The 26,815-nt window shown below is 47.9% G+C and overlaps 1 protein-coding gene across 3 annotated transcripts in view; it reads right to left on the bottom strand.

Annotated features, from left to right (window-relative positions):
- The window catches only part of PGAP2 (post-GPI attachment to proteins 2), a 187,140-nt gene that overhangs the window by 63,453 nt on the left and 96,872 nt on the right, over positions 1 to 26,815 (bottom strand). The gene's annotated exons all lie outside the window — the stretch shown is intronic.

Raw genomic sequence — 26,815 nt, 5'->3', positions numbered from 1 at the left:
GTCTTACTCATGAGAGAGTTGCCCGACATGTTCCACGCTCCTTAAGTTTTCCCCTACGTTAATAATAACATCCAGGCCTTGGGGCCTCAATTGCATGAAATCACGGCTGCCTTTTTGGATTCTGGTCTCTCTCTTTAACGAGGTCCTGGAAGGACACGGGCGGACTGGGCAGTCTTCATCTCGGGATCCCACGTGTGAGGTGCCACCCCCCTCACTGGAGCCGGCTCTGCCCCCGAGCCCGCCTGCCCTGGAGCCATTTCACGCAGGAGCTCCGGCTGCAGGCTGCCCCCGGATCCTCCCCGTCCCCTTCATTGTACCCAGAGAATGCTTCTTCTGCCCCCTTCCGCCTCCCCCACCCCCGGGGCTGGCATGCAGACCCCCGGGGCTGGTATGCAGTGATGGCAGCAGTGTTGGCCCTTTTGTTCAGGATTTGACATGCTGGCCGGAGACGGAGTATAAAAACAGGTTTTCTTTTGTTCCAGGATACAGATACTGTTCAATAGCTGTAGGTGCAGATTTTGGGGGAGGGGACAGAAATACCTCAGGGGTTTTGTTTCACTGCCAGGGACTTTTGAGGAGGTTTGAGGTAGGGTGTGGCGGTGACACTGCAGCATGTCTTGTGTTTGAGTCGGGGGGCTCTGTCTGAACTCCGGTTTCCTTCATGCTGGCTCACTTTCTGTGGGCGGAGGGGGCTAAGGAGAGAACATATGTGGCAAGTGCGGTGTCCACCTGCAAGGACATACGAAACCCCCAGTTTTTGACTGGGGTCGTTTCATTTATACTGCGCAGTTGGTGTCGTTACTTTTGGAATAATCGCGGCACCCGCAATTTGCTTTTAATCATAGCACAACCCCTTACCAAAGCTCTTAAAAGGCAGAGGAAGGAACCACTGTGCGCGTGCGTGTGAGGAAAGCGAGAAATAACAGCAAAACAAATTATATTTATTTTAGAGGTTTTGATATAGAGCTGCTAGACCTTGAAGAGTGAAAACAGCGCTTTACACCAAAGAGTTCATAAAGAGGAGAAAAACGTGTACTTCGAGCAACAACAATAGTAATATGAAAGCAAATGCCCCGCTCTGTCCGCACCAACGTGGCTTTGACAAAGCCGTTAATAAGTTAAATATTTTAACGTCTCTTTCCGTCATGGTATTTTAGCGATACAAAAGCGTGAATAAAATCTTTGACGGTCTTTTTACTGCCTGATTATTAGATCCGTAAACATAAAAAACGTTCTTGGTTTAAAATAAACAACAGCGTTGTGGTAACAGAAAATGTAGCTAGTATATATGAGCCTGGGAAATTGGGAAAAACGTGACTCCATTGCCTCTCTGTGGATGCACAGCATTTGGCTCGCTGGACAGTCGCTTCCTGCTCAATCGAGAGCCGCCATTTGAACACCTGGTAAAGTGTGCAGAAGCGGCGGCGACTCCTTCCTGGGTTCATAAATGTAAATAGCTTACTGCAGGGTGTGCTGTAATATAAAAGAATGCATTACACCTAGTTTCCTCTTCTCTGACTTCAGAGGACTAGCACAGTCCCACACTTGTAACGCTAACATGTCCTTTTAGGCGTTTAGCTGCTGCACGCGGATGACTACCACAGCCAGCACAATAGAAGAGCAAGTCTTATTGAGTGCCTGTAATTGGACTGCTAATTTCAAACTTTTTACCCTCCTTTTTACCCAGGCCTTTCTTAATGTAAATTGATCTTTTACCCTCTATCAGTCCGGGGTTTTTTACTGCTAATTGAGCCTCCAAAGCGCCAAGAAACCGCATGGTGTACGTTGCGCTATATAAATATTTTAAATTCAAATTCAAATTCAAATGTCAAGAGATCTTGCAATCTCCTAGTTCCGGTGAATGCATACCGCAGGGATTTTACTTTTCAGATTTGTAAAAGCACTTACTTTGTACTTCATGAGAAATATTTACGGTATCTAAGAGCCCTTAAACCTAATCCCGGTGAGCTCCTTGGCTCGCTTCCCACATCAAACAAAAGAAAAGCCCTTACAAACGTTTTGCAGATCAGCAGGCCTTGGAAGTGCACAGGTGCTAATCTGGGCACACCTGCAGATATGTTATTCAGCCCTGACAAAGCAACAGGGGGGAGGGATGGAAAGTGGGGGAAAATACACTTTTGTTGTCACCCTTGGCGTGAGAAGAGTGTCTCTAAATTCTGGCTACTGCCAGTGAATCATCAGTTGCTTCCAACATAACCAACAAGTTAGACAGAGAAAGGAACCACTGTGTGCGCGCGCGAGAGGCGTTGCATTGTAAATGCTTGTTTTTTTGATCATCGGAAGTTCTCAGGAAAAGAAATCTGTGTAATTTGTAGCGGGCGAGTGTCTCTGCACGGAGGAGTTTCACTTTCAACTCTCCTGGTGTGTGGCACGTGCACGCATGAGACCTGCTGTAGCTTGTGGCTACAGGATTGGTTGTCTGGCAAACATATGCTATTCTGGCCACAAATCTCTCTACTGTATCAGTGCTTCAGTAAAAGGATTGTTCTGGTTATTGTGACTATTTAAAGCAACACAATGGAAGGTTTATCAGTTCCTGATGAATTTTTATATGCACCCGGTGAACCAGTAATACCGTGGGAACCCTGGAGAGAAGGATCTGAAGCATATGTTCAGGCAATTGTGCTGTAAGGGTACCCTTCCAATTCAAGACCTATCCTTGACATCACGCACACACTTTGTATTAAGCTGCAACAGTGTGTGCATGAACACAAGGCAGTCTTAGGTACACCAGCACTAGAGGAGAGGGCAACAGGACTATATCTCAGTCGACAAGGTGCTGTTGTACTATCTCCTTTTCACGCAGGGCAGTGCAGCAAGTTTGGTTACTACACTGCCTGAAAACTTGGTAAACCTCCCGTTTGTTTTTTCCAATGCAGGCACCCTTGACATCAGGGCCGGACTGAGAACCCATGCAGCCCTGGCAATTTTGTCAGACCAGCCCTCCTGGGTGGAGTGGAGGGGTGGGGTGCACAAGTGTACACTGCTGCTTTTGTTACTGGGGCCGATATTGCAGCATCACTGCAAAACCGGTCCCCAGTAACAAAACCGGCCCCCAGTCATGCAAAACCAGCCCGCACCCTTCCAGCCTCCCAGGGAAACGCCTGATGCCAGCTACGGTCAGTCCGGCCCTGCTTAACATATAATGCCCACCAAGGGGATGGCGCATGCCTACTGCACCTTCTAGCACTCATTCTTTCAAGTTACATTTCCTATGCAGCGATTTACAAACTTGTATGATTCACTGTCTCTGTATCATATGTTTTCATGTAAAGCGCTCCGACACTCTACATTGGTATGAGTAGCGCTATAAAATAAATACATGCGAGAGAAGGGCTAAGGAGAGATGAGGGGCACCTTTGGAGGGTGGAAGTGAGGGAATTCATAAAGGAGGTGGTCATTGCGGGGCCTTGGGAGGTTCGCCCACCAAGACTGTCGCATCGACACTACAGCCAACCCTGGAAAGACCTGAGAGAAGGCAGGAGTATCTCTAAGCAGCGAGTTCAACAGCTCGCTGACTCGGCAGTACTCAATGAAGTCAAGACTCTGACATTTAACACATTAAACTAGGTTTTCAATGGGCACATGCTCTGTTAGATGTACACTGGTACAAAGAGGAGTCCTGGGGAAAGGTGTGCGTGAGGATGCACACACCCTGGCACCAGGAAACACAAGGCAGCCAATGTCGCGGAGAATGCGACTTTCATCACAGGTGTGTGAGGGAGACCCTACATATTTATTTATTTTGAAAGTTTTATATAGCGCAAACAAGATCTTTGCAGATATCAGAGCGCTTTACAAAGCCGGGAATACCAACAAGAGAGTGAATTTAAACATAATAAGTGGGAAGGGTAGGTACGTGAGGGAGCAAACATTTATCTTCTTTACAACTTTCAGTAATGTTAAAAATAGATAAGGCGAATCGCAGCCTAAAGCACCTTTCTGATTATTTTTAGCCCAGGTCCAAGACGAATGAATATGACATTTCTCAGTCTTTTCTGCAGACCATGTACCTCTTTGCAATGGCGAAATTTCAAAACAAGTCTACAGATTTCCATATATTTTACTTTTTAAATGTGGAGTGCCTCTAGTTAGGCGTGATTTGTCCCTAAAGGCTAAAAATGAACATTTGTATTTTAGCCCAAAAAAACCCACAGAAAATATGAATGTCGAAATTGCAAAAACCGGTGTTTTCGACATGGGGTTTTTCAATTTTGATGCAAATTATTGGAAACGATGACACAGTACCAGATAACTGAAGGCATACAAAGTGATGGGGTTTCCCACACCAGCCCTAGCCTGGGTTGAAGTAAGGATCTAGCAGCCACAGCTTCGCCCACAGCTGAACCTACACGAGTAGGAAGCCGTGAGCTTGACTCACCAGTGTTTTTTTACTTGTTACTGAACCTGGGCTCGCCACCAGCCTCCACCATCGTGTGATCTCCTGCCCTTCACTCACAGGCTTTTCAGCGCTAGGTGCCTATTTTATTTACCAAGAATGCACCTGACGCCTACAATGGATGCACTGGTGCCTCAGAAGCAGCAGAGAGGAGGACAGGACAGACAGCTCAGTACAGAAAGGACTTCTGCAATATATTCATATGAGTTTCCGTCAGCAGCAATGGGGAAGGAAGTGGAGACCCATAGCGGAGCTAGAACACAGCACTTGCAAACCACCGCTTCCAAGAATGTCACCACCAAGTGTGGGCTCCTGAAATAGCATCCAACATCTGAGATAGTAATGCAAGCCTCTGCCCTCGCTTAGAATTAAAACATCAAGGCTCCAAACTCGAAAACATGACAACTGGGAAGCATGGATCGTCTATCCACTCTCCAAGACTATGGCCAATATCTCGTCCCGATCGAGCTGGTTTCGCCTGGGCTCACTGCACCCGAATCCAGCCCGAGGGGGCGAATATGTCCACATCATCCCCAATCGCTTACTCCACGTCTTGGGATCACTGCCCTTCATGACTCCCAGTGGTGACACTATTGGCAGTGGCGCTGAAGTCTATGGAACTGCAAGGGAAGTTGTGCTGCTGCTTCTTTGACTTCCGTGCGGCATTTGACCTGGTGGACAGGAGTTGCCTCTGGGCCACCTTAAGGGTATACGATATCCCGGATGGGCTCCTGGCAGTTATCCAGGAGTTACATAGCCAAAACTGGGCACAAGTTATTAAGGATACGGCTGGGGCCTTGACACCGAAAATAATGATCAAGAATGGTCTAAGGCAGGGCTGTGTATTAGCCCCCCTACTCTTTGCTATATACCTGGCCGATCTGCTTGGAAGGACGGGGGAGGGGGTAGTAGGGTGCCATCTAATGTTCCTAGGCATAAAGTCACTATCTACCTCCAGGCGCCTTAGTCGACCAGCAAGATTCAGCAATAGTCCAGGACAATCGAGGGAGATTCCCTAACGTTTACAATGATCTGTCAGGAAAAGGGTGGAGCTGGGAGAGGAGAAACGCATATAGTAAGAATCCAGAGGACAGAAAATCTTGCACAAAATTACAAATATTCTTGGCAGGCACAGTCATATCACAGATAATCACCATCTTGACCATACCAACGAAAATCATGGTCTACAAGTCCTAGAAAAAGCCACAAAGTTAACTTTTTATAAGTTCTCATTCATCCAGTGATGTATTAAGTCTTATCAGCTACAAGCCATCGAAAAAAATGAATGTGTCATCTATCAGAGAGGTTCCATATCCAAGGTGGTCACTGCACCAGCCATAGCTCTAACCTCACAAGCTCTACCCTCACAGCCATTTCTCTACCCTTACAAGCAGAGGAATAAACATGGAAACAGGCCATCTCCACCTGTTGCCAACACCTTTAGAGCGAGATACCCATTACAGATTACATCAATTGTTGCAATGATGGAGAAAAGAATAGACCACCCTTTCCCCCCATATTCCTCACACCCAAGGAAGGACTCTGTACCACCATCGTTACACCCACTCCAATCCACAGAAACTCCTTCACCCCACGCCAGCCAAATATAATGCATTCATATTTCCCTTGAGCTATGTAATCACCGTTGCATGCACTGTGTAACCAAGCTTGCAAGATTTGCATTCCAGCCACTGGGTCAAGCACCGCACTGTCTCCCATGACCAGTGCCATACTAGACAAACTACCCCCATAAAATACATAAGGGGAGCAATTAATCCTGCAAGAAGAGAAACGCTTTCAGTCAGGTAAGCAACAGTTACAAGCCTAACAGCCACTGCATTTGAATGCTGGATGATTAAGTCATCCGAATTTATGTCTTAAAATATAAAATACACCGCTCTTCAGTGAGAAGCTTGTATTATAGAACGCCGTTACTTAAGCATCCAGCTTTGCACCCATTATTCGAGTTGGTTCATTGCGATAAATATCCTTCCGGATGTTATTTCACCCACTAGAATTTCAATTTCTATATGACTGCGCAATCTTCTGCCACAATTTTTGGTGCTGCCTGTATATTATGTCCCGGTGAGGACCCTGCTTTAAATTATGCCCAAGGGTCGAAACGTCGATGAATCAACATTTGTGGACTGTGATTTTAAGAATTTGATGGTGGATATTAATACTTGCATGAGGAGTATTGACTTCAAACACTCTATTATCCCCATCAGCCACATCTGTATACTTTCGTACATAGCACGTATGCACTTTTTTCACTATTGATCACTCTCACTGCGCCGTCACATTATAGGAGCACCTTATCTTTTGTATAATATAAGTAATGTATAATAAACGCTAAAAATGGATCTATATATATATTATTAACTGAGAACATACATAAAATTAATGCCCTAAACGCATTACTGAAAACAACTCTTGCAAGGGGTTTACGCTATTTCTGTTTTGATACTATTGCCGTGTCCAGGTCTACACTTCCCCCGTGGGTACCACCTTTTGCCTATTGCATATTGACTCTCAGATAGTATACTTGCAATCTTAAAATTCTCTGGGAGGGAGAGCCAAAGAGCCAAGCCTCAGACATACATGGATCCCCTCTGATCACTTATTTATGGTCTTGCAGTTAGAGAGAAGACGAAGGAGGGCAGATTCTCAGTAGGTATCAGAGATAAGAACGTATAACATTCACATGGGCCTAATGTAGACCTGTGGGCTGCCCCCTCTCCCCCACCAAACCCACAACATCCTTTGATTTTTATTGACTCTGTTGTAATATCTAGCAGGTCAATTTTCTTAGTGTATTTGTTGATTAAGTTTGTTGGGATCTAAGGAAAATAACTTTGCCAACATGTGTTTTATGACTTCTGTTGCTTTATCAAGATGTAAAGTGTTGTAAGGAAAAAAAGGCTCCATAAAGATTGGCTACTTATAATACACTCTTGTTAAATTGTTGTTCCTATACTCTAGGTTCAGCATGGAAATCTCTACGCAACCTGTAAAGCATCTCTTTATTGAACTGCGGACCCCGACTTTTCCATGATGACGAATATGGTGGAAGTACTGTGCAGCCTGCACCACAACGGTGGATGTACATCCAGAGGTGTATCACTACTACCTGCATACTGATACTAGACCTTACTCAACCCACTTTCTCGGCGTAGACTCGATTGCTTAAATGTAAACCGTAGGTATGATATAGATGCCAAACCAATGACAATAATTAAAGAAAAGTAAAGTATGACGGAAAGGATTGGTACACTGCAGAGACTTAAACCGCCCTGCTCCTTTTTGAAAAATTCTACAAATGGTTTAACATAACGTCTTCCAAGAGATAACGCCAGGGAGGCAGGGGCATTTATTGCATGTTACAAATCTACGACGTTGGAGGAGCCGTCAACAGAGCAAAGCAGAGCAAGTCAATAACATGACATAGAATACATGGACTCCGGAGAGCCCAGGGTGACACAAGGACCGACTACGACAAAGGGCATCGACACAGAAGTGAGGGAGCCCATGATGCATAATACAGGGACTTTGGAGCGGCACCCAGAGTGCCACAGGAGCTTCGGCCCCTTGGACAGGTGACCCCACAAAGGGCATTCACAGAGAAGCACAGCAGCCAACAATGCATGACACATGGACTCTAGAGAGGTGCCTAACGTGTCTGAGCGCCCCTGTGCCTTAGACAGGGGACCCCCACAAAGGACATTCACACCAAAGCAAAGGAACACATGATATGTGAAACAGGAACTCTGGAGAAGAGCCCAAGGTGGGACAGGTGCCCTTTGTAGGAATTCCGTTAGACAGGGAACACCACTAAGGGCTTGCGTCCCAAAGCGGGGTAGCCAATGATACTAAATACAGGGACTCCGGAGAAGAGACCAGAGCGCCACAGGGACCTCTATGCCTTAGATACAGGTCCCCACAACAGTGCCAAACTCCTGTAAAAGAGGAAGACACTAGCTTGACTGTTGGAGAAGCTTTTAAAATCACTTGAGTTGGCTTTTTTTAATCCAGCAGAAGCTGGGCTGGGGTGAAGAGCTGCTACTTCCTCATGAGCAAGACAGAACCTCTCAGGCTTTCCGGCGACAACGGTCTCCGCAAAGTGTTGCAAGCTTGCAAGTGTTTCAGGAGATGTTCCCGCCAATGAGCGGCTGACGCATGGTATTGGGGACAGATATTATGACAATGAGAGCTGGGGCAGGTGGGACCGAGAAGTAAGGCTTGGGAAACTTCTCTTTGTAAAGCAAATAAGCTTAGGGTGGCCAACCGTCCGTAAATTTCGCAGACCGTCTGTCATTTCATTGCCAAGTCCGTTGTCCGTCATAATTCTATTCACACACGCCTTTTGTTTGTAATTCTGGGTTTTCCAGGAATCTGGGATGCCCCTGTGAGAAGCCTACCTGTTGGGGGCGAGCTCACATTTCTATGAAGTGAAGAGGCTTCAACAGCCCCTCCCAGCCCTCACAGTCTGTCAATTAGCCTCATTGTCATTCTGCCTCTGGCTGATTCTCTCAGACAGAATGGCAATGGGCCATGCTGCAGTTACAGCATGTGGTGTATCATGCCTGTATCGTGCCTGCATCGTTTTTTAAAACAACACCTTGCAACTATGGTGGCACCCACCCGCATATCAGAAGTGTTCTTGCTAACATACTTGACCGTAAAATTGTAAAATTCTGTCCAGTGTTCAGAAGGATGACTAAAGAACAAACTAAGTTAAACTTAAGTGCAGCTGAAACACGAACCATGCTATGGGGTTCCCGGTGCACTGCATTTTGAAATAGACAGCCAGGCTAATGGCAAATACTTCTCTGTTCTTTGCCAGCCTGCAATTATTATGCCACTATAAACATGTCAGTTTAGCTCTGTGGTCTATTTACTTACTTATATACTATTGCGCGACCTCCTCTGATGTTTCTGTAAAACTACCTTTGTCCTGAATTTTGACCTTCCGTCGTGAATTTTAGTCCTGATTTTTGACACTTTGTCCAAAATGTTTACACTCACCGTCCTGAATTTGCACCCATGCCAGTTGGTCACCCTAAGTAAGCTTCTTGCAACATTCTGCTTTCACGTGCCAGTCCCAGCAGCCATGGGATCCCACGTGCTAGGAGTAAACAGCGATGATGCACAACCATAGATCTGCTGTCTGAGGTTTCTCAGTGCATAGGCACAGCCCGTGATCAAGGCCCTTGCTGGCCACACAGGATATTTCAGCGTCTGCTTCATGAAACAAAAAAAAAGACTAGGAAACCTATCAAACAAGTGGGAAGGCTTGATTCTGTGGACAATCTCGAAAATGGCTTATTTCTTAACCCACCATCCCAGAGGTATGGAAAACTAGATTGCCACACTAGGAAAAACGTAGACACCGGTGTGCAAATTGTGAATAAAAAAAACATCCTGATGCTGTGAGCCATAGTTTTAGGTGCCAGATTAAACAGGAATTTTGTGAATCTTTTCTGAATCAGTTAGAAATCTGGACTTCTGTGCAGTGGAAATAAAATGCACAGGAAAGGAGAGACACTACAACGAGTGCCTGGCCCCAGGGCACAGGTAGTAGGGATCTAGAGGGGTGCCTTTAGCAGCCCTATGCCAAACCTTGGCTGCGCACAGCGGACGTTCACGTGTGTGGGGGGTGGTGGCGGGTTGTGTGCAGACCCAGGCTATGCACAGCTGAAGGCCGTGTGCAGCGGGTTTGAGAGCGAGGCCGGCCTGGCTGCAGACCAGGTCCGTGAATCCACTAACCACTGCGTATGGTCAAAAGCTGTGCGAAAGAAGGTTGGGAAATTAATCTATTATAAAAAAGATCATAGATATTGACTGAAAAAAACGTAGTTGTGGTTCTGTTTCAAACGCACAAAACCACTGAAATTCAGCAGTTCTGGTAATCGACGCACACAACTCAAAACGCCCGTCATGCACCAAGTACTAATTTGAAAATGGAACTTGAAAACATGGAAATCAGGCAAGAGAAAAACATAGCAGGCCCTGTAAGTTACGGTGAATGTTGCATACTACGATTGGTGAATTTCAGTGGTTTTACAGGTCTGAGCCAGAACCATAACTCAGTTATTAACTGGTTTTGATGGTGAAAAAAAGACACACATATGCATGCCTACACGTGTGTGCTTGTAAAGTAAACTAAATTAATAAGACAAGAAAAAAAGTGAAAGATTTTGAAATATTTTGTTAAAGTAAAACAGGAAAAAGGTTTAGAAATAAGTTAATTAAAAAATCTCATTTTAATTAACAATTAAAACATATATAGTCTTAAATAGACTGTGAGAAGTTGGCCTGATATGTAGTGATCACTATTCTAGTGTTCACTGTGTATCATTCCAAACGACCCTTATTGATGATTGGTTGTAAGTCAACCTTTAGACCAGCTATCCCAGTAGCATGGACAAGAGAAGTCTTTAGGCTAAACTCTAGAGGGCGTGTTAAGCCAGCTGTTATACCATCACATATATCCCTTGAACACCAAGTGAAAGGACACCACACAAGTTGAAAATAAAAGTATATTTATTTAGAACACAACAGCCCTGGACTCTTTATGAGGACAGGGCGCTAAGCACAATACAAAGCTCTTAAAGAATTTCTGAAAGTCGCACAATTTACACAGATGCCCGAGGGGCACGGAAAACCATATACTACAAAAGTGGAATGCGAAATACTAGCAGGTAAGTAACTAATCTCAAAGGCTTTAGGATCGCTAGGACTGGACTACTGAACCTTCAGATTACGAGCAGGAGGCCTAGGGAGATCGGGTGCAGAGTGTGCACTCTCACGCGGTATGCGGGACAAAGTCTATGGATGCTAGATTTCGTAAAGTTAGTGTTATCGGACGAATCCGACTAGGTAGAGCTAAAACGAAAAAGGATCTGGACACTTAGATAGTTAAGCTATGCTGGAGCACCGAAATGCTCAGGTTACCTAGCCCAGGGGCTGCGGCTGCATAGGTCTGAAAAGACGTCGGGAATCCTCGTTGCAGTCTATGGAGCCTGAAAGAAGAAGTTGCTGGCAGGCGACCAGTGATGAAGTTCGATGTGATCCAAGCCTGGATTGGTGAAGATGGATACCTGTAAGCAGAGGGGACCAAGTTCTGAATCACTAGCCAGTGCTTAGATGGGCACCAGGATGGCACCGGACGAAGTCACCTCGACCAGGTGAGTGGGCGACGCTGGGCTCTGCAGTCTCTCGGACCAGGACGCGTTGTCGGCGACCAGGATGGAGGTGCGAGCTATCCCACGAAGGTATCTGCTGTCGACGTCGCTGGACCCAGGATTGGGGCAACAAGTCTTGGCAAATGCAAGCCCACGCGGTGGACTCAAAATGGCGTCTGGAGTGGACCAGGAGGGTCCGGGGTGCTCCTCTGTTGGAGGGGAGCAAGGGCCAGTCTGGAGCAACCAGACCAGCGATGGAAGTGTCGTCGTTCGTCATCGAGAGGGCTACAAGCCAGCAGGCAAGTAGCCGGACAACACGGTGAGCAGCAAAGAGCAGAAGGGCCCCACGCAGATCTCGTGGATGCTGGGGGGCTGAGCTTCGGTGCTGGAGCTGCTCAGGGTTAGAGCTTCTCAAACCCCAAAGCACTCACTCGAGGATCCCTCGGCGGTCGTGCTGGATAAGCGTTGTGCAGTTCTGAAGATGGCCGGTCCCTCGAGGTCTCGTCACACCCACGGATCTCAGCTGGGCTGATGATGTAGGTAGAGGTCAGAGGTGCCAGGGAAGCCGGGTCTCGTCGTGCTGGTCGGTCGGATTCCTGAGGAAGGACGTACAGCAAACCGCACTGTTCTTAGTTGGTGCCCACAGATGCAGGGTGACTACTCCTTAGTCACAAGGGAGAAATCTTGAGAAGAAGTCTTGAGTTCCTTTCGTAGAAAGTAGTTTCAGGATTCAAAGATGATCTAATTTGGAAGGGTCCCCGCTCCCACCTTTATACTAAAGAAAGGGGCTGGTACGGGACTAGGTCCTGCCCATGGGTGGGATCAGGAAGGGGGGTGGTTACACCCCTCTCCCATGCCGAACTTTCCCCAGCTCAGGGGCTGGTGTGCCCCTGGAACTGGTTCAAACTGGCAGATGCACAGTGAGCACCGGGGTGCCACTTGCAGTCACCTTCCTATTCAGCCCTGCCTACCTAGGATACACAAAACCCTGTCTGGGTCGGTGCTAGCACCGCCCCCGAAACCCTTTGTCCAAGCTCTCCTCGCTGGAAGGACTCCCAGCAGCAGGAGGTCAGACTTGTGTCTGTGGTGGCAGCATCCATTTTGTGATGCTGAGGCTCGAGTTAACTTTAACCGGGGTTCACAGTTACATACATGTCGTGTCCCTCTAGAAGGGTGGAATGCTAACCCCGTCGCCAGAATTGGCGAGGGGTTAGTATTCCAATTCGTATGACACCTTACTCAACATGTTTTGATAAAGCGATACCAAAGATAGTAAATAACCGTGAGGATTATAATGCACTTAAGAGTATATGGTACGCGTTATCATAGAACAGCTATTAGGACTTGGTTCCGCAAGCTGCAGACGGGCTCAGCTCATGCCAGAGCACCATCTCACATAATTCCAAGCACTCTGCTTTCAGGATTGTTAAGGCCTGCCATAGGAGTGACTGATAGGAATACATGTGTCCATTTTAGGGTTAGATACAGGTATACTATATCTACAGCAAAGGGTGATTACACCACTTTGCCCTAGCTGTCGTGCAGCCAGTTGTGCCAGATTTAGCAGAATACATGCTGCAGCCCCTGGTAGACCCTGGGTACACCTATGCCCTGAGTTACAGGGTCTGATAAGGTGGCCCAGTACCAATTGGATATGTACCTAAGGTACATGGAATCCATTTTAGAGAGAGAGCAGTAGGCCTGGGGCCCTGAATAGCAGGGTCCCAGGTCAACTAAGTCGAAAAACCAGCAAAACACCAGGCAAAAAGTTGGGGGTAACCATAGTCAGGTATCCACCCTCCTACATAGACAACAGGAAAGAAATATTTAGAAAATACTATATATACAAATTTTATATATATGTATATATAGTCTATATTAAGGACTGAAGCAAATCTAGAAAAAGGGGGGGGGGGGGTTACTTCACATAAAAAGAGTTTGGAGTGTACACCGCCAAAACAAGAAACCTAATATATATATGACCAAGGCCGCTGGGACGGCCGAAACGCGTCATGACACACTACCTAATGGCTGAATAAAGAATGCTGAAAGAAAGCTGGTCCTTGCCTCGAGTCTCTTTGTAAGGAGCGCTGCTGCGAGGTATTTGCAGATATATATATATATATATATACACACACATACATATACATATACATATACACCATTATCCTGTTCTCAGCCGACAAAGCCGCTGTATGCCCAATCTCGGTGCTGTAATGAAGTACTTTATTCTCGAAATATACACATATATATCATAAATATATATATTCCAAAGAAAGCCGTAAATTTGCCTCCAGGCACCTGATCAGAGATGATGCACTTCTCCCCTGAGGATCACCACCCTCAGTGTATTAAACAAAAACAGTCCTCTCCGTCAAATTAAAGAAAGGCACTGGCATCCATACGCATACATAAGCATAGGAGTAAATGACGCTATACTGTTCACAATCTTTGATTCTTGTATATAATTATGCATTGTTAACACTATACTTGGCAACAAACAAATACTTGCGAATACGACTGCCATATATCAGTATTTTTTCTATGTTTTGGGGATCACGTGGTGTGTTTAAAAGAGGGACTTAAAACAGCACTTGCTACGTGAACAAGGTAGCAGAAACACGTTGAGTCTATTGCACAGCATTTTAATAAGTATTGCATTCCAGTGCAGGCGCCTTGCTTTAATTTCATGGAAAGGAGATATATACACACACATTTTTTTGAAAGTACTGTTGGAAAAACACTTTCTTACTAACCTCATCCTTAAAATTCATGTAAATATCAAATATTTGAAATTGATCTCATCATTATTAGTTATTACTAGAAAAAGCTTAGGTGGTAAAGTGCAAAAACAGTGCTTACTATGTGTGTCTAAAAATCTACAATACAATTTTATCTATTTACAACTGGTTTCTGTAAGCAGTGAAGCGGTTGTTTGGATATTTTCTTCTTTCTTATGAGTTCATCATATGTGGACATATAGTTCGTCAGAATTCAGGCCATTCGAAATTTTTTATTTAAAATAATGTTTTACTTTGATTCTAACTTCCTTAACTGTAATTCCCTATTACCTCCTCTTTTGTTTTTGGGGACTGAATCGATAACAAAGTAAACCAATTAGACTGCTTTACCATTGTGGGATTCATGCAAGTGACTGGCAACTGGATACTTCTTATCGTCATTATTTACTGCTCTGAAATGTTGCAGAATCCTTACATGTACCATATGGATTGTATTCCCTACATACATCCGGGGGCACAGAACGTGAAATATATAAACCACAAAAATCACTCCAATAATTATACAGGTTAAGATTTCAGGAAGGCAGATGTAACTTCTTTTACATTGAGGCCATGTTCATATGCCTTACATCTATGGCACTTTTGGAAACTTGCGTTACCTCTCAGCCAGGTGTCCGCTTGTTGTATTTCCGGACAATTGACCACCAATTTCTGGTGCATTGATTGGTGCAACTAAACGTAAGAAGTGGTTTCTTGGGGACGAGGTGACCCATCACCCGATCACTCTTAATGACTTTGTAATGTTTTGTTAGTATACCTTGCATTCTCTGACTGTATATGTGATAACCTGTGATCATCCTAAGTTCTCTGTCTTCATCTCTTTTTGAGAGAATATTAAAGCATCCCGGTTTTTCATGTTTGCTTTGATTTTGGCTTGATCTAATATCTCATGGCTGTATCCTCTTGCTGAAAATCTATTTTGAAATTCTGATTGAGCCCCCTTCAATGTGATATCATCACTACAATTTGTCCTTCTATGGAGATTTTCAGCATAAGGAATGCTATATTTCAATTTGTTGGGAAGAAAACTGTCCACATGCATTTTCAGCTGTAGGCTTTCTGAAGTATTGGTATGAATTGTATTGCTTTTCACAAAGATGGCCAGATCTAAGAAATGTACTTCTGTGGTACTAATATGAGATGTAAAATTGAGGTTTAAACAATTATTGTTGAGTTTTTCTGCATATGCCAAAGCAGATTCTGGAGTGCCATTCCACAAAATGAAAAGATGATCAATAAAACGTGTCAAAAGGACCACATTTTCAGCCCATTCTGTGGCATAATCAGCCTTGAGAACCTGCTCCTCCCACCAGCCCACATGTAAATTGGCATAACTAGGTGCGAAGCAGGTGCCCGTTGATGTACCTCTGATTTGATTGTAAGTGTCTTTTCCAAAAATTAAGAAATTGTTTTGTAGGCACCACTCTGTCATCTCTAAGAGCATAGCAGTATGCTGATGTACATGGATGGATTTGGTATCTAAAAAGTGTTTCATTGCATTGATATAAATACACATTTGTAAAATAGTAATATCTAACTATTTAAATATATAAATACACAAAGTTACCTTATCTGAAAAGTTGTGTTGTAATGACATTTCTGATGTGGTGACTTCTGATGCAGTTTAATGCGATGTAGTGGCATACATCAGTACTGTGTTTTCTGATCTTTATGCAGGATCTTTCACAGCTTAATTTTCGCCACATTTGTGTGGACGGGATTATAAAGGGCATGTTTGATCTATGGCATCTTTATTTACCCCTGGGCCAGTCTATTTCCTGTACCAGAGTTTGTATACAAACAAAACTGAAGAGTAATCCTACAGTGATAGGCAGGACCTTTGCTTTTTCCTGTCCCTGATCAATATACTATGCTGCAACACTCACGGCTAGAGCAGTTGGAGGATAGAGAGCTCTGGCTAGTAAGGGACCACGGACATCAAGGTCCACAGATAAGACCTCCTCAGGCCTTAATGAACTGACCCTGGCACATTACCCAGATGGCATTGCCTAGACTGCCAGGTCTGACCTTACACCGTGGCTGCACAAGTCAGGTCCCAGTGTCTATGCTGAGTGACGTCCAGTGGCGCATGAAGAGCATGTGAAAAGGCGCAGAACGTGGTCTCTTTCATTCCACAATTTCTAGAACAGAAGCCAGTAGTAGCAGTAAACTGCCAACCCAGTGGGCTAGAAAGATTCAACCATACTACTCCACCACCTCTTGCATCACAGCCACTCCTCAGTGGCCAAGAATTCCCAAGAATGGAGACCCATTTCCTGATTCCTGATTCACCTTGAGAGAGAAGGTCGGACAGTCCATGGCAGAGGTGAACCCGCCCATTATTGGTTGCAGGCCATCAAGCAGCAGATCCATCTTTTTCCACAAAAACAAACCAAGCAAAAGCAAAAAAAAAAATCATCTTGCCCCTCAAGGTCTGTCAGTTCCCCTACCTGTCACTTTATTTTATCTACAAATTTTACCCTGCAGCCACTCCCAACTATAGTAAAACTTTGACACTCATTTTAATTTAAAGGCTCTTATGCACTATGGAAACTCATTCTAACTATACAAGATGTAATTTCCTATTTGGCATCTCCATTTTGTCTTCTCCTCCTTGTCAAGACCACAAGTCCAACTTGGAACGACAGGAGTATACCCCAGAGACAATTTCACACATCCTGTAGGTTCTCAAACATGGATTTGGTCTTCTCTAAACAATCCCTCACTAGGTTTCAGGCCCCACCCCGACTGAGGATGGAATCTGCAGAAGTGAGCATGATGTTATACATGGTCCCAGATCAATCCCTGTTCTCTAGGCTGAGGCTTTCCACCGGACTACACCACAACCCAAGCAGACTTGCACATCGCAGCACTCCTACACAGTTCTTGAAGAGACAAACGTGGCAGCACTAGTAGTTAATTTGTTGCAATGCCTTTTAAATCAATAACAATGTCTTTGGCAAAAAGTGTAATATTCACCACTTTGTCCTCTACAAGGCATGGAAGACAAGGTATGGGAAAATTCCCAAACCACTCTTGAGGAAGGCAGACTTGCTCAGTGCAATTGAGCTTTGGGCATTATGCATGCAGGGAGCAGGCAGAGCCAGTGGTGAAGTAGGCAGTGGAGTCCAGAGAAAACATAGGGTGGTCTTTTTAAAGATTTAAGCACTGGGCAGTACAGACACCCAGAATTCTTGTCTGTCGTGACTCACGAGGTTCAGCAGCACATGCACTTGAGGTGTGTGTGAGAAAGTACCTTTCTCTTCCACGCTCCTGAGAAAGCACTTTTAAAGGCTGGGGAGACAGAGGTAGCATAGAAAACTGTTTAATCTCACAGAAGCATTGGTATTTCATTCAATAAAAAACTATTCAAAGTAGGACCTTCCCAAAAAAAAGACGTTCCTAAAGGAGAAACATTCCGACTCCACACCGCAGTGGGAGTCACAGTACCCATAAAACAAAGAGCTCTGTCGTGTTAGAAGCACATTTGCAGGTAATCAGGAGTCAAATTTCATTCTAGCCAACTGGTCTTTATAGTTTAAAAGAGCTGCAATTGCTAGATATAGCTTGTCAATGGAATTGAATTGCTACGGACCACTGTCAACCTGCGCAGTGGTCGCGCAGTTAAGAACCCCTGCACCAGAGAAAATAATCTTGCCTCCCTTCAAGTTAGAGCTCTTGTTGAGTGAGCTCACATCTTTCAATGTAGAACCAGAAGCAATTAACACATCAGGCACAATATGCAATCAGAGAACGGTTGAAACAAACTTTCACATGACAACTAATCTCCCTTGCCAAAAAAAAAATGACTTCCTGTGCTCTGTGGCCAGTATCTGCTGGTACGAACTTCTAGATTGTATGCTTGCGGAGTGTGTAGGATGTGACAGGGGTCACAGCGGCTAATGAGACTCCAAGCTTCAGTTTTATAGGGATTTACTTTAAGGCTGCCAAATAGTTTTAATTTTAAAATCAGTTTCATGGCATTGCTCAGGTGCATGCAGTGGTCTTTAAGCAAAGTAGTTTAACAATGTACTCAACAGAGTCACATAAAGCAGGACAGGTAAAGATTTAGTGGTCACACATATAGTCCTGCTAAATTACTAAAGGGTGGCAGAGCACTGTTGAAAGGAGGTAGGTTTGGCAGAGAATTTTTTTCATAGAAATATTACATGCAGGGTTTGAACACATTATGCTGAGAAGGCAAATACAAGTAATTACATACAGAAAGACGCAAAGTGAACGAGGGAGATTTTATGCTATGTTGTATGCAGATTTGTAAAGCGTACTATCACCCGCAAGGGTATCCTGATGTTAGCAGGTATGAGTTTAGGCACACCTAGGATCTACTGGGATTACTCAAAAAGCCAGGTCTTCAGCTACATGCAGAATTCAAGAAGTGAGGAGGAGGCTCTTGTGTAGCGGCAGGTCATTCCGTCCTTTAGAAGCTATGTAGGAGAAGGCACGACCGATGAATCGGGTCTTCCATAAGCATGGGATTTGTGCAAGTTGGAGCCCAGGCAAGCGGAGGTGTATGAAAGGGTTGTGGAAGCAGATGCGATTGCTGGGATATGCAGGGCCATTGTAAAGTAGTGCCTTGAAAGTGTGGGTGAGGAGTATGAATTGTGCTCGTTTGGGAATGGTGAGCCAGTGGAACTCCTGCAGGTGTGGTGTGATGGGAGCGTGGCGTGGGAGGTTGAGAGTGATTCAAGCTGCTGAGTTCTGCAGCCTTCTGGTGATTTTTTTTGGTTGATACCGGATAAAGTAGTTTTTCCATAGGGCAGCTTGCTTGTGACCAGAGTATACATGACGGTTTTCCACATGACGATTGGGAGCTATTTATAAACCTTCCTCAGCATCTTCAGGGCATGGAAGCATTGACTTAGGAGTTCATGTTGAGTTTGCAGTCGATGATGATCCAGAGTTCCTTAGCACGGGTGGTGATGGTTGATGTCAGTCCTAGCCCTGTTGGCGGCGAGGTGGAGTCCCACAGTGATGTGCTCTAACCGAAGATCAAGATTTCGGACTTGCTTGTGTTCAGCTTTAGACAGTTTGTCTTCATCCAGTGGGCAATCTCAGTCATACTGACGTTGAACTTGATCCGGGTGCTGGTCATCTTGTTTGTGAGGGAGAGAATGATTTGCATGTCATCGAAGTAGGAAAGGAAGTTGATATCATGAGAGCAGATAATGCTGGCTAGAGGGAGCATGTATGTGTTGAAGTGGGTTGGATACGGGAAGGATCCTTGTGGAACTCGACAGATGGGTTTGTGGGTTTCCGAGGTGTATGGTGCCAGGGTGATAGATGGATCTGCTCCTTCCTGAAAGAAAGCACCCAGTCTAAGTGAGGGTCCTTCTATTCAGGGACATCTTAAGGAATTTGGGGGCCCTGGGCTGAATGTATATTGGGGGCCCCTGTTCAGAACAGCTTTGAAATTATGATGCAATTTCAGCTCATTCATGCCCTCTTTGGCCAGGTCACCGACAGTGCACACGCACACTCATCCAAATTCTAAATGTGTTTACATCTGATATTCAGAAGTAGTGACCTGTGTTTTCAACAATGTGACACAGCAGCATATCACTAATATTACTGAAAATAGCCTCTCGTTTCTCATATGCCAGGTCCTGTTTTGATCTGAAAGAAACTTTTTTTATGCATGCTTTGTGAAACATTAATACAACATTTCTCTGAAAAGTGTCCATAATAGACTCTCACACATCATCTACATTAAAAATAAATTAAAAGAAAATGGTATTTGAAAAAATCTGTTTAAGAATTATTCAAGGTCATCAGGACAAGACTCTCTGCAGAACAGAGCTGACTCTATCAAGGGGTCCCTGAAAAGCTGGGGCCCTGGGCCAGAGCCCACTTTCCCATGCCTTAAAACGTCTCTGCTTCTATTCCAATGTTGTGTAGGCACTGAATAAGGATGAAGTGGGAGACTGGGTCAAATGCTGTGGGAGAAGATCAGGAGGTTGAGGGCTGCTGTGTCTCCTGTCCAGAGTGATGCGGATGTCATCCATGGCAGCAATGAGGGCACTTATCATACTGTGGTTGGGTCTGAAACCAGACTAAGTGGTGTCGAGGAGTTGGTAGAGTTATTCGGTGAGGTGTCTATTGAGGATTTTCTCTAAGACCTTGGCCGGGAATGGTACCAGGGAGATCGGTCATTAGTTGGCAGGCGTTAGGCCCGCAGAGTTCCTTCAGAAATGGGAGGACAGCTGAACAATAGGAAAAGACTTGCTGCATACAATAGATCTGTGTTGGACAGTGATGAGTTAGGAAGGAGGCAGAAGGAGGTACTGGTGGGTTCTTAAGAATATGTTTAGGTTTCAATAAACTGATGCTGTTTGAGTTCAGAGATTAGGATTTCAAGTGACGGAACAAGCCCTATATCAATGAAAAAGGCCTTCCAGATTTGTGGGGCATTTACTGCAGGGAGGGCCTCAGGGTAGATGCCTTTTTGAAACGTGGAGTTTTTTTAATTAGTTTTCGTTTGCTTCTTAAGATTCTGTTCGCCCATCAACTCCAGTTTTTGTAAGAGGGAGCAATGAGCTGGCGTGAACGGCCTTCTATGTAAGATTAGGTTCAAGAGAAAGTCATTTTAGACGCCTTGACGCCCATTGGGCTAAGTTTGCGCACGACAAGATTCCTTTATTATTATTATTATTATTATTAGAGATTTTAGGGCAGGTGTGACTTTCAGATATTCTCGTCTCAGTGATCACTCGGTTTGCAGACTGGAGGGTGGCTCAATGAGGATGGCTCTGAAGTGGGATCTAGGTAGCCCCTTTGGAAGGGTGTTGCCATATTCAATTTGGGATATCACCAGTGCTGGCTCTTATGAGTTTTTTTTGGGTAGCGTAGTAGCTTCAGTTGTAACGTGGCTGTGCTAGTAATTTCCCTGATGCAAGTGCAAGCATGGTGACTGCCCATAGGGTAATACAAAGATGATGCTGCTGGAAGAGCAGCACAGTGCTGTATCATCACCGGTTCAAGACCCCTGGATAGGCATTGTTATCACTGTTGATATCAGGGGTTACTGTTAAGCGATGCACGGCGCGGTTGTGGGTCCACCAACACAATGTGCTGCAACTGGCTTCAACCCACAGGATGCACTTGTGTTTTTGAAAGACACCCCATAACCGTTGTGCATATTCACAAATGGGGAAACAATATGTAGGCTTGTTCAGGGAGAAGCCTCAGTGCTTACGTCACCATCACGTGAACATGGCATCAACACGCCACACTCCCTCCACACAACAGTATCCTGCCCCATACATAAGGAACAGAAGAGCCCAGTTCTCCATCACCCCATAAACTCAAAACGGGCAGCCTAGCCACCACCAAGCCCTCTGAAACCCACAACACACGACTTGGGGCGCATCATTACCAAACAGTGTCCCTCAAACTTGCACAGCCGCATAACCCAACAACCACATCGAAAACAACCATTCTACCACTTTTACAGGCATGTGACCTCAGTTCCCACAGCATCGTCAATGCATGATGCAGTGCATTAAAAGCGAGTTTATGCAATCTAGATTTAGGTTAAGCCCAGTAAAGGTGTATACTACAGGCACATATAGGCCACAGTGCATCAGAGGGACAGACAGACTAGGGGCATCTCACAAGGCTGCAGCCTATAGGCCCATACAGGCCACAGCGGGACAGACAGACTAGGGTCCTCTCACAAGCCTATGCACATACAGGCCACAGAGGGACAGACAGACTAGGAGCGTCTCACAAGGCTGCAGCCTAGGCACATACAGGCCACAGAGGGACAGACAGACTAGGGTCCTCTCACAAGCCTATGCACATACAGGCCACAGAGGGACAGACAGACTAGGAGCGTCTCACAAGCCTGCAGCCTAGGCACATACAGGCCACAGAGGGACAGACCGACTAGGGTCCTCTCACAAGCCTATGCACATACAGGCCACAGAGGGACAGACAGACTAGGGTCCTCTCACAAGCCTAGGCACATACAGGCCACAGAGGGACAGACAGACTAGGGTCCTCTCACAAGCCTGCAGCCTAGGCACATACAGGCCACAGAGGGACAGACAGACTCTGGGCCTCTCACAAGCCTAGGCACATACAGGCCACAGAGGGACAGACAGGCGAGGGGCCTCTCACAAGCCTGCAGCCTAGGCACATACAGGCCACAGAGGGACAGACAGACTCTGGGCCTCTCACAAGCCTAGGCACATACAGGCCACAGAGGGACAGACAGGCGAGGGGCCTCTCACAAGCCTGCAGCCTATGGCACATACAGGCCACAGAGGGACAGACAGGCGAGGGGCCTCTCACAAGCCTGCAGCCTATGGCACATATAGGCCACCGAGGGACAGACAGAATAGGGTCCTCTCACAAGCCTAGGCACTTACAGGCCACAGAGGGACAGACAGGCGAGGGGCCCCTTACAAGCCTGCAGCCTAGGCACATACAGGCCACAGAGGGACAGACAGGCGAGGGGCCTCTCACAAGCCTTCAGCCTATGGCACATACAGGCCACAGAGGGACAGACCGGCGAGGGGCCTCTCACAAGCCTGCAGCCTATGGCACATACAGGCCACAGAGGGACAGACAGGCGAGGGGCCTCTCACAAGCCTAGGCACATACAGGCCACAAAGGGACAGACAGGCGAGGGGCCTCTCACAAGCCTGCAGCCTAGGCACATACAGGCCACAGAGGGACAGACAGACTCTGGGCCTCTCACAAGCCTAGGCACATACAGGCCACAGAGGGACAGACAGACGAGGGGCCTCTCACAAGCCTAGGCACATACAGTCGACAGACAGACTAGGGTCCTCTCACAAGCCTGCAGCCTATGGCACATATAGGCCACAGAGGGACAGGCAGGCGAGGGGGCTCTCACAAGCCTAGGCAAATACAAGCCACAGAGGGACAGACAGACGAGGGGCCTCTCACAAGCCTGCAGCCTATGGCACATATAGGCCGCAGAGGGACAGACAGACGAGGGGCCTCTCACAAGCCTAGGCACATACAGTAGACAGACAGACTAGGGTCCTCTCACAAGCCTGCAGCCTAGGCACATACAGGCCACAGAGGGACAGACAGGCGAGGGGCCTCTCACAAGCCTGCAGCCTATGGCACATATAGGCCACAGAGGGACAGACAGGCGAGGGGCCCCTTACAAGCCTGCAGCCTAGGCACATACAGGCCACAGAGGGACAGACAGGCGAGGGGCCTCTCACAAGCCTAGGCACATACAGGCCACAGAGGGACAGACAGGCGAGGGGCCTCCAAGCCTGCAGCCTAGGCACATACAGGCCACAGAGGGACAGACAGGCGAGGGGCCTCCAAGCCTGCAGCCTAGGCACATACAGGCCACAGAGGGACAGACAGGCGAGGGGCCTCCAAGCCTGCAGCCTATGGCACATACAGGCCACAGAGGGACAGACAGGCGAGGGGCCTCAAAGCCTGCAGCCTATGGCACATACAGGCCACAGAGGAACAGAGAGGCGAGGGGCCTCTCACAAGCCTGCAGCCTATGGCACATACAGGCCACAGAGGGACAGACAGGCGAGGGGCCTCCAAGCCTGCAGCCTAGGCACATACAGGCCACAGAGGGACAGACAGGCGAGGGGCCTCCAAGCCTGCAGCCTATGGCACATACAGGCCACAGAGGGACAGACAGGCGAGGGGCCTCAAAGCCTGCAGCCTATGGCACATACAGGCCACAGAGGAACAGAGAGGCGAGGGGCCTCTCACAAGCCTGCAGCCTATGGCAGATACAGGCCACAGAGGGACAGACAGACGAGGGGCCTCTCACAAGCCTAGGCACATACAGTCGACAGACAGACTAGGGTCCTCTCACAAGCCTGCAGCCTATGGCACATATAGGCCACAGAGGGACAGACAGGCGAGGGGCACCTTACAAGCCTGCAGCCTAGGCACATACAGGCCACAGAGGGACAGACGGGCGAGGGGCCTCCAAGCCTGCAGCCTAGGCACATACAGGCCACAGAGGGACAGACAGGCGAGGGGCCTCCAAGCCTGCAGCCTAGGCACATACAGGCCACAGAGGGACAGACAGGCGAGGGGCCTCTCACAAGCCTGCAGCCTAGGCACATACAGGCCACAGAGGGACAGACAGACTCTGGGCCTCTCACAAGCCTAGGCACATACAGTCGACAGACAGACTAGGGTCCTCTCACAAGCCTGCAGCCTATGGCACATATAGGCCACAGAGGGACAGACAGGCAAGGGGCCTCTCACAAGCCTAGGCACATACAAGCCACTGAGGGACAGACAGGCGAGGGGCCTCTCACAAGCCTGCAGCCTAGGCACATACCGGCCACAGAGGGACAGACAGACTCTGGGCCTCTCACAAGCCTAGGCACATACAGGCCACAGAGGGACAGACAGACAAGGGGCCTCTCACAAGCCTGCAGCCTATGGCACATACAGGCCACAGAGGGACAGACAGGCGAGGGGCCTCCAAGCCTGCAGCCTAGGCACATACAGGCCACAGAGGGACAGACAGGCGGAGGGCCTCTCACAAGCCTGCAGCCTAGGCACATACAGGCCACAGAGGGACAGACAGGCGAGGGGCCTCTCACAAGCCTGCAGCCTATGGCACATATAGGCCACAGAGGGACAGACAGGCGAGGGGCCCCTTACAAGCCTGCAGCCTAGGCACATACAGGCCACAGAGGGACAGACAGGCGAGGGGCCTCCAAGCCTGCAGCCAATGGCACATACAGGCCACAGAGGGACAGACAGGCGAGGGGCCTCCAAGCCTGCAGCCTAGGCACATATAGGCCACAGAGGGACAGACAGGCGAGGGGCCTCTCACAAGCCTGCAGCCTATGGCACATATAGGCCACAGAGGGACAGACAGGCGAGGGGCCCCTTACAAGCCTGCAGCCTAGGCACATACAGGCCACAAAGGGACAGGCAGGCGAGGGGCCTCCAAGCCTGCAGCCTAGGCACATAAAGGCCACAGAGGGACAGACAGGCGAGGGGCCTCTCACAAGCCTTCAGCCTATGGCACATACAGGCCACAGAGGGACAGACCGGCGAGGGGCCTCTCACAAGCCTGCAGCCTATGGCACATACAGGCCACAGAGGGACAGACAGGCGAGGGGCCTCTCACAAGCCTGCAGCATATGGCACATACAGGCCACAGAGGGACAGACAGGCGAGGGGCCTCTCACAAGCCTGCAGCCTATGGCACATACAGGCCACAGAGGGACAGACAGGCGAGGTGCCTCTCACAAGCCTGCAGCCTATGGCACATACAGGCCACAGAGGGACAGACAGGCGAGGGGCCTCTCACAAGCCTGCGCCAGACAGGCGAGGGGCCTCTCACAAGCCTGCAGCCTATGGCACATACAGGCCACAGAGGGACAGACAGGCAAGGGGCCTCTCACAAGCCTGCAGCCTATGGCACATACAGGCCACAGAGGGACAGACAGGCGAGGGGCCTCTCACAAGCCTGCAGCCTATGGCACATACAGGCCACAGAGGGACAGACAGGCGAGGGGCCTCTCACAAGCCTAGGCACATACAGGCCACAGAGGGACAGACAGACGAGGGGCCTCTCACAAGCCTGCAGCCTAGGCACATACAGGCCACAGAGGGACAGACAGAATAGGGTCCTCTCACAAGCCTAGGCACTTACAGGCCACAGAGGGACAGACAGGCGAGGGGCCCCTTACAAGCCTGCAGCCTAGGCACATACAGGCCACAGAGGGACAGACAGGCGAGGGGCCTCTCACAAGCCTTCAGCCTATGGCACATACAGGCCACAGAGGGACAGACCGGCGAGGGGCCTCTCACAAGCCTGCAGCCTATGGCACATACAGGCCACAGAGGGACAGACAGGCGAGGGGCCTCTCACAAGCCTGCAGCATATGGCACATACAGGCCACAGAGGGACAGACAGGCGAGGGGCCTCTCACAAGCCTGCAGCCTATGGCACATACAGGCCACAGAGGGACAGACAGGCGAGGGGCCTCTCACAAGCCTGCAGCCTATGGCACATACAGGCCACAGAGGGACAGACAGGCGAGGGGCCTCTCACAAGCCTGCGCCAGACAGGCGAGGGGCCTCTCACAAGCCTGCAGCCTATGGCACATACAGGCCACAGAGGGACAGACAGGCGAGGGGCCTCTCACAAGCCTGCAGCCTATGGCACATACAGGCCACAGAGGGACCGACAGGCGAGGGGCCTCTCACAAGCCTGCAGCCTATGGCACATACAGGCCACAGAGGGACAGACAGGCGAGGGGCCTCTCACAAGCCTAGGCACTTACAGGCAACAGAGGGACAGACAGGCGAGGGGCCTCTCACAAGCCTATGCACATACAGGCCACAGAGGGACAGACAGAATAGGGTCCTCTCACAAGCCTGCAGCCTTGGCCCATAGGCTGGTGAGG

The sequence above is a fragment of the Lissotriton vulgaris genome, chromosome 8 (assembly GCF_964263255.1).
Source record: "Lissotriton vulgaris chromosome 8, aLisVul1.2, whole genome shotgun sequence".
Taxonomy (NCBI): domain Eukaryota; kingdom Metazoa; phylum Chordata; class Amphibia; order Caudata; family Salamandridae; genus Lissotriton; species Lissotriton vulgaris.
Note: the sequence above shows the minus strand (reverse complement) of the source record. Positions and strands in the feature narration are given on the sequence as shown.